The sequence below is a fragment of the Anneissia japonica genome, unplaced genomic scaffold, assembly GCF_011630105.1.
Source record: "Anneissia japonica isolate Jap-2015-1 unplaced genomic scaffold, ASM1163010v1 scaffold287758_len931624_cov196, whole genome shotgun sequence".
Lineage (NCBI taxonomy): Eukaryota > Metazoa > Echinodermata > Crinoidea > Comatulida > Comatulidae > Anneissia > Anneissia japonica.
The window spans coordinates 697,316-703,963 of record NW_022722245.1 but is presented as its reverse complement, the minus strand read 5'-3'; the positions used below and the strand labels follow the sequence as shown (position 1 = coordinate 703,963).

At 34.5% G+C, this 6,648-nt stretch overlaps 1 protein-coding gene and 1 long non-coding RNA gene across 2 annotated transcripts in view; one reads left to right on the top strand and one right to left on the bottom strand.

Moving 5' to 3' along the window:
• LOC117111791 (probable E3 ubiquitin-protein ligase HERC1) overlaps positions 1–6,648 on the top strand; it is a gene marked incomplete in the record, with an annotated part of 172,277 nt that overhangs the window by 127,160 nt on the left and 38,469 nt on the right.
• LOC117111792 lies at positions 2,179–5,758 on the bottom strand. Its single transcript, XR_004445920.1, has 2 exons — positions 5,496–5,758; positions 2,179–3,067 (listed from the first exon to the last, which is right to left on the bottom strand). It is a non-coding gene; the product is annotated as an uncharacterized LOC117111792 (long non-coding RNA).

The window sequence follows — 6,648 nt, the reverse complement described above, 5'->3', positions numbered from 1 at the left end:
CACCTGCACGTACGGTACCATGTCCCAACTTCCCGACTTCTCTCTACATTCGTGGCACCAAAACGAGAACCGTTTGATTGGTTGACCTTCCGTCATAACATTCACCCTATTGCCAAATACGGCATCCTAAAAAATACGTCATGCTTGTCACGGCCAGCGGTCTGCATTCGATTTGACTCACTCTTTTACAAGTCTCTAATTCTCATGGTAGTTGCTAAATACAACGGGTTCAGCCGAGGGGCGTGGCTTCGTATAAGTCGACGTCATGCATAATTCCAGTTGTGCTGCGTCATCATTCCTGATCTTGTTGTTGGCGAAGTGCCCTGGTTTAATCACACCGTAGAGGCATTGATCACACGGATAGCAAAATGTAGAAAAAAAAAAAACAATTAAGTTGTCCTGAAGGAAATATTGTTATATTGTACTACTTCGTTACAATAAAATGTAGAATAGATCAAGGGAATCAATATCCACCATAATTAAGCAACCAGATATAGGCGTTTTTTAATGTTTAAAAAGACCTCGTCTATTTGCCCTATATAAATTTATCTATTACTATTATTATTACTGTATTATTATTATTATTAATATTATTATTATTATTATTATTAAGTAGGCCTATAGAACATAATTAACCGGGCCGATTTATTTATAATTTATGTAAATCTGAAGTCTAATAATAATATCAAAGTTTTTATTTTATAAATTAATATTGTCTTCTGTTTTAAATCGTTTTAAGTATGTTAAGTTATTTTCCCATGCCTATTCTTCTTCTTCTTCATGTACCATAGCATATTATGCCGTAGGCGTTCATGGATTGTCTGTCAGTGTCTGTCCTGTCTTTTTCCATCTCTTTCTATCTCTCGCAATATTCCCAAGCTCTACTTCATTCTTCAAATTCAGCTTTTCTTTCATCCAATCAAGCATCTTCATCCTTTGCCTTCCTCTCGCCCTTTTCCCCTTCAATTCCATCTCGATGATATGTCTTTCAATTCCACCTTCTTCTCTTAGAATATGTCCAACAAATCTCCATTGTCTTTCTCTTATGGTGTTCATCAACTGCCTTTCTGTTTTCGCTTTTTGCAACACTTCTCCATTTGTCATATTCTTTTCCCACGAGATCTTCAACCTATTCTACCTAAATATTAAGGAAACAGTGCTTTTTTTAATATAATTTTTTAATGACTTCAAATATACTCGCTATTAGGACGACATTAAACAAATAAAATCGTCTCCATTATTTGATTGTTTGCGTCAGTCGTTTACCGAATTTTATTGAATATATTTACTGGAAAAAAACATATTTGTTTGTATTGATGTACTATTAAAATGTTCATCGCGTATTTGGCGTACGCTGATGTGCGCGATGTTGAATGCGAGCGGGAAAGTCCTGCAAACCACGCTCAGATATAATTTGCATTGGAAACACAACATCATATCTGAAGAAATCAATGTAAGTTTATTTTACTGTCAATTATAATCAAAACAGATTAGGCCTATTATAAATGGAAGGGAACCAAGAGCATTGACACATCGGCATTATTCGGGTGAATTATCATCAGACTCAATGTTACCTTTTCTCAGAATGTGAATGCCTGGTCCTATGCTGTAGTAGCACATTGAATGCGATTTTTTTTTTTTTTTGATCACGGTGTCTATATCCTGGATCAACCAATTTTAACATTCTTATCCTGTTCAGTGTCAGTAGGTATTAAATGAGAAATTTCTAATCTGTGTAAAAATTTGTAGGTCACTTCTCTTGAGTTTCAAAATATTATTTTATAACAGGGGTGGTATCAAACTAATAACATTGCCCGAGTAGTTGTATGGCCTGGGCTTTCATGACATTTATTTAATATTTTCTCTGCAATTAAATCAAGATTTTGGCACATTAAATTTTTTTAAATGACTGTTTAAACCGGACAGCATATTCAGAACAATGAGACATGTTTGAAAACACATCCTGTATACGCTTAATTAAAGGCTAATTAAAATAACGACCAGCTTATACAGAATCATTAAGAGGCCTCTTCTATTTTTTTTTTCCTATATTGAATGAAAATTTGTATTGCATATTTAAGGTATTAAATACAATAACTGATTTCAAAGTTAATAAAAGCCAAAAAAAAAAACAAAACAAAACAAAACAAAACAAAAAACAAACTAAGTCTACTGAAATAATAATTCTTGGTTATTTTTAATATTAGTTATATAAAATACAGAATTGTGAGGCAAGACCAAAAATCAATGAGGGGGAATAAATATAAGCTGGTAAATTATTTTTTTAGCCCAACTGAATTAACATAGCATATACCAGATAATTTTATGTACAGTACTATTAAGAATCAAAAAATAAAGCACGTATTAAGTGAAAAAAAAAACTTTCAACAGAGCTTCTTTATTTTTAAAAACAATTATGAAACATGACTTTCAGTTACCAAAATGATTTTCTATTACTAAATGTTGTTATTACTTTTTAGGGGGAAATCAAATGATATCCAAGGTTCCATATATAATTGCGACCATACATTTAGCCAATATAATGGGTACAAAATTTTAACAGATGATGGATTGGATATCCTAGACCCGGTTCGTGTCTACGAAATAGCCACAACGTCCAAGTTCGTAACAGATGAACATAAGTCTGCAGGCTTTGGTAAATTAACTCCATCAACAGGTATAATATTTACACATTAATTGCTGCTGTAACTGTCTATAAACTATCAAGATCTATTATTTTTAATATAATATATAATTTATTTTTATTATAGGGCCCTTTAAATAGGGATAATGTGGTGGGGTCCAGTATTGTATTCATTGTAATAGGGATAACACCCTCCTCACGCCTCCCAATCAACAGTCTACACCCCACGCTTTCAGGTCACCATTTGGTTTTTTTGCACTACATTTCTAGTATTGTTCATTTCAGATATTAACATCACAAGAATAATTTGGGCAACAACATCAAGAAGTGAGGATGAAGGCGTTGCAATCCACTACTCCGGAGTGCCCTTTAAGGTCATTGGATGCTGCAAGCTGCTCTGCCACATGGGCCCAGATAGTGGTTCTAATAAGAAAAAGAAAGAGAAGTTAAGGGCAGAAAACTAGCAAGGGTAATATCATAACTAAAATTTCAATAAAATGTGATAAGATGATAAACTAGTAATGTATGTATTAAGTATATCAAAATCAATTATCACTTGTTCTACGACAGAAAAAACATGCTATAGGAAATGTAGTTATGGCAGTTTTGTTTTAAAACAGTAAGCAATAACTATAATAAATGTAAACTTCAGCAATCATGTTGTTAAAGTTGTAATTTTCATTTATTAGGCCCATCATCCCTCCATTAAAATATATTGTTCATGTAAAATTGTTTTAACTTCCTTATTGAACAATACATTAAACCCCGGCTTCTCAACCTTTTTTAGGTGGCAACCTACTTTCAGAATGCACATTCTGTGGCAACCTAAGGAAATACAATATTGTCACACCAAAATGATATTTTCACGTTATGTGTTGATTACTTAGGCGCAGGACTTTAAGCCCACAAGCCACCAACCTGGGAAAAAGTCAAACACAAAGTAATGGTGATAAATCTTTTCGATTTATATTTACATAACACAAGACCTTTTATGTTGTGTGCAGAATGTTCAATTTTATAATATTATGGAGGAATGACTGCTCCAGTTATTTGAAATAGAGGGGGCCCTGGGAAGGACTCATTTCATTTGCACCATAATAATGTACATAAAAATATAGTTTTCATGAGGCAGGATTGCCCTAAAGTAGATTAATCTACTGTCATGACAACAACGAAAGATAAAAATACCATGTTAACAATTATAATACTAAATACAGATAGGGTGCTAATACCACCATGGTTGTGGCTGAGGTAAAAAAATTCATGATTATGGCACCTCTACAGTAGATGGCCAGAAGTTGCACTCTCATACCGTACTTAAATTTAAATAATTTTTTTTCTCCATATTTTATAATTAAAAAATAAAAATAGGTGGGAGGGTGACGGCTGGGTCCCCCATTGAATCCGCCACTGTGGAGAATAATTGGTACATTCATAATTTTAAAAACAATGACAAATTTTTGACTAGTGTGCAATCGACTTGGGCGACGCTGACTGGGCAAATATAAATTTTTTAAAAAGAAGCTTGTATGTCCCCGCCCAAAAACGAAATTAAAAAAGCAAAGAAGCAACTACAGCAATCATTTCAAACATTTTTGTTTATTTTTAACTGGCATGTCTTGTTAATGTAAGGTGTATACTTGCCTAATTTCAATTATCTTCCTTGGAGATATTGCAGATATATTTTATGTTTTGAAATGCGCTTTACCAATTTTTTCCTTTTTTTCCCTAAAAGTCGGATGCAATCTTGCGACAATCAGAATTGTTTTGGGCAACCCAAATTTGGGTTGCGACCCATAGGTTGAGAAGCAGGGCATTAAATGATGTGGTAATTCTTTGTCCCTGTCAGTCCAAGCATATTTTTACATACTGATTGTAATATATCATCTAAAATTTGTTGTAAAAAGTTTCACACTGTACTCAGTGGTACAACATTATTTGTTTTCAGTATTCCAATGTAAGTCCAATTTACAAGAGACAATGTACTGTTTGTTGTTGTTACCAATGTAATGTAATTTGTTGATAATTAGGATACTACTGGTACACATTTGCTGAGACTGTAGTGCTTAATGCAGTGTAAAAGAAAAACCAGAAAAACATTTCCATTTAAATGAAAAGTCACTGTCATACACTTTATTTTATAAGAACCAGTAAAACTTTGCCCAGACTCAAGATGTTCTTATTTTTTTTGCCAATTTTAGGCTCAAAATTTTCATATTTTGTACTTATTTTACACACTTTTCAGAGATAATCATTCTAGATAATAGCAGTAAATTACTGTACTGCATTTAATGCAATACAGTAATTTTAGAGATCATTATAGTCATAATAGCAGAGAGTATTAGTCATGTTCACTACTGCACATATTTATTGGTTTTACATTAAAAAAAAAAAAAAAATTACTGTAATAAAACCTCATCTGGATTTACCTCAATTTCGTCTTATTTTTTTCTTTATTTATAAGCAATTCTGGCCTCACTCAGTGTTATATTTTATGCAATCTATCTTTCTTTTTTCATGATCTTATGATTAATTAATTTATCAAGTTTATTGATATGCATATCATAAACAATTTAGTGTTTTCCTTAAATTTAATTATGAGTTATCATGGAAGACCTCCATGATCTAGGGGCCTAGGCCTATATCTCCTCCAAACAACAAGGCAACAAGCAAGGCCCACGGCCCAAGCAAAGCAAGTAAGGGCTTCTTTGCCATGTTGCTTGCTTGTTGTAAGTTGTTTGCTAGGCCTAGGTCGTAGGCCTAAGTCTGGCCTGAGGGCCTACTTTTAATTGCTGATTTTACTATTTTACTTAAACAAATTACCGTACAACAATCAAAGGCCCTTACTTACGTATTAGGTAGGCCTTGGTATGGCTGTACGTAGGCCTAGGCCGATTCATAATGTCGAACTGAACGCTATCTAGGCCAGACGAGGCATCTAGGGCCTAGACTTAGATCTTACACGGGCCATATACGCCGTCATAGGCGTAGCATCAAATGCAAAGGTCTCCTCAGCCTGCTCGCTAACATCGTCATAACACGGTGGTGTTGTTTTATTTTGAAGTGTTCAAAAGGTATAATATATGCATGACGTAAAACGTAGGAAGCCACGCCCCCTCGGCTGAACCCGTTGTATTTAGCAACTACCAATTCTCATCAAAAAAGTTTCTCAGCATAAACTGACGATGGTGGCGCTTTCCGAAATGCGCTAATGTACTACGAAAAATCCATAAATTAGAGACTTGTGGCAAGTCTACATGTGTTGGTATACAACGCTCCTTCAGCACCGCGTGAATTACGTCCTTTGCAAACAACGTTCTCTGCATGACGTTTTGAAAAAGCAGAATTTGGACATTGTGATTGGTCCTAACGCTCCCATGTGATCGTTTTTTGAGCGATCCGATCTTAAGCTTTGTTGTCATCTTTGTTCGGAGAAAATCCATTCATTTATTGATATAGTACAGCGAGTTTAAAAAGTTCAATAATTTTTTTGAGGTCTAAACTCAACCGAATCGTTCGCGAACAAGGAATGTATGAAAATATATTATTATAACTACTACGTGACATTATTAAATTTGAGAAATAATTAATAACGAATGGCGGCTAGAGATATTAAAATGTGTCTTTCAATTGTGTGTGGCGGTCGGTGCTAGGCCCTTCGCCGCAGAGCGTAGACTTGGTGCAGTGTGATTAGACACCGCCTGAACATCGTAATTTCATCGAGTTATGAATCTTGTTACGATTCTCGTCCGATCGTATTTTCAGGCCTAGGTTAGGTTGCGTTCTATTGCTAATTATATATGGTATGTGCACAACTGCGGTGTAATTGGTGATCCGCTACACTAGCGGATCACCTATTGTTATTGTACGAGATCTTTTTTTTTTTTATTCTACATTCTGACAAATAACTGTTCGCACGATATCTCAAATTTGCCGAGAGCTACGCACAAAACGACTACAACAAAACATTTGGCTTGGCCTGGAATAGTGACAATAAGCTTTGC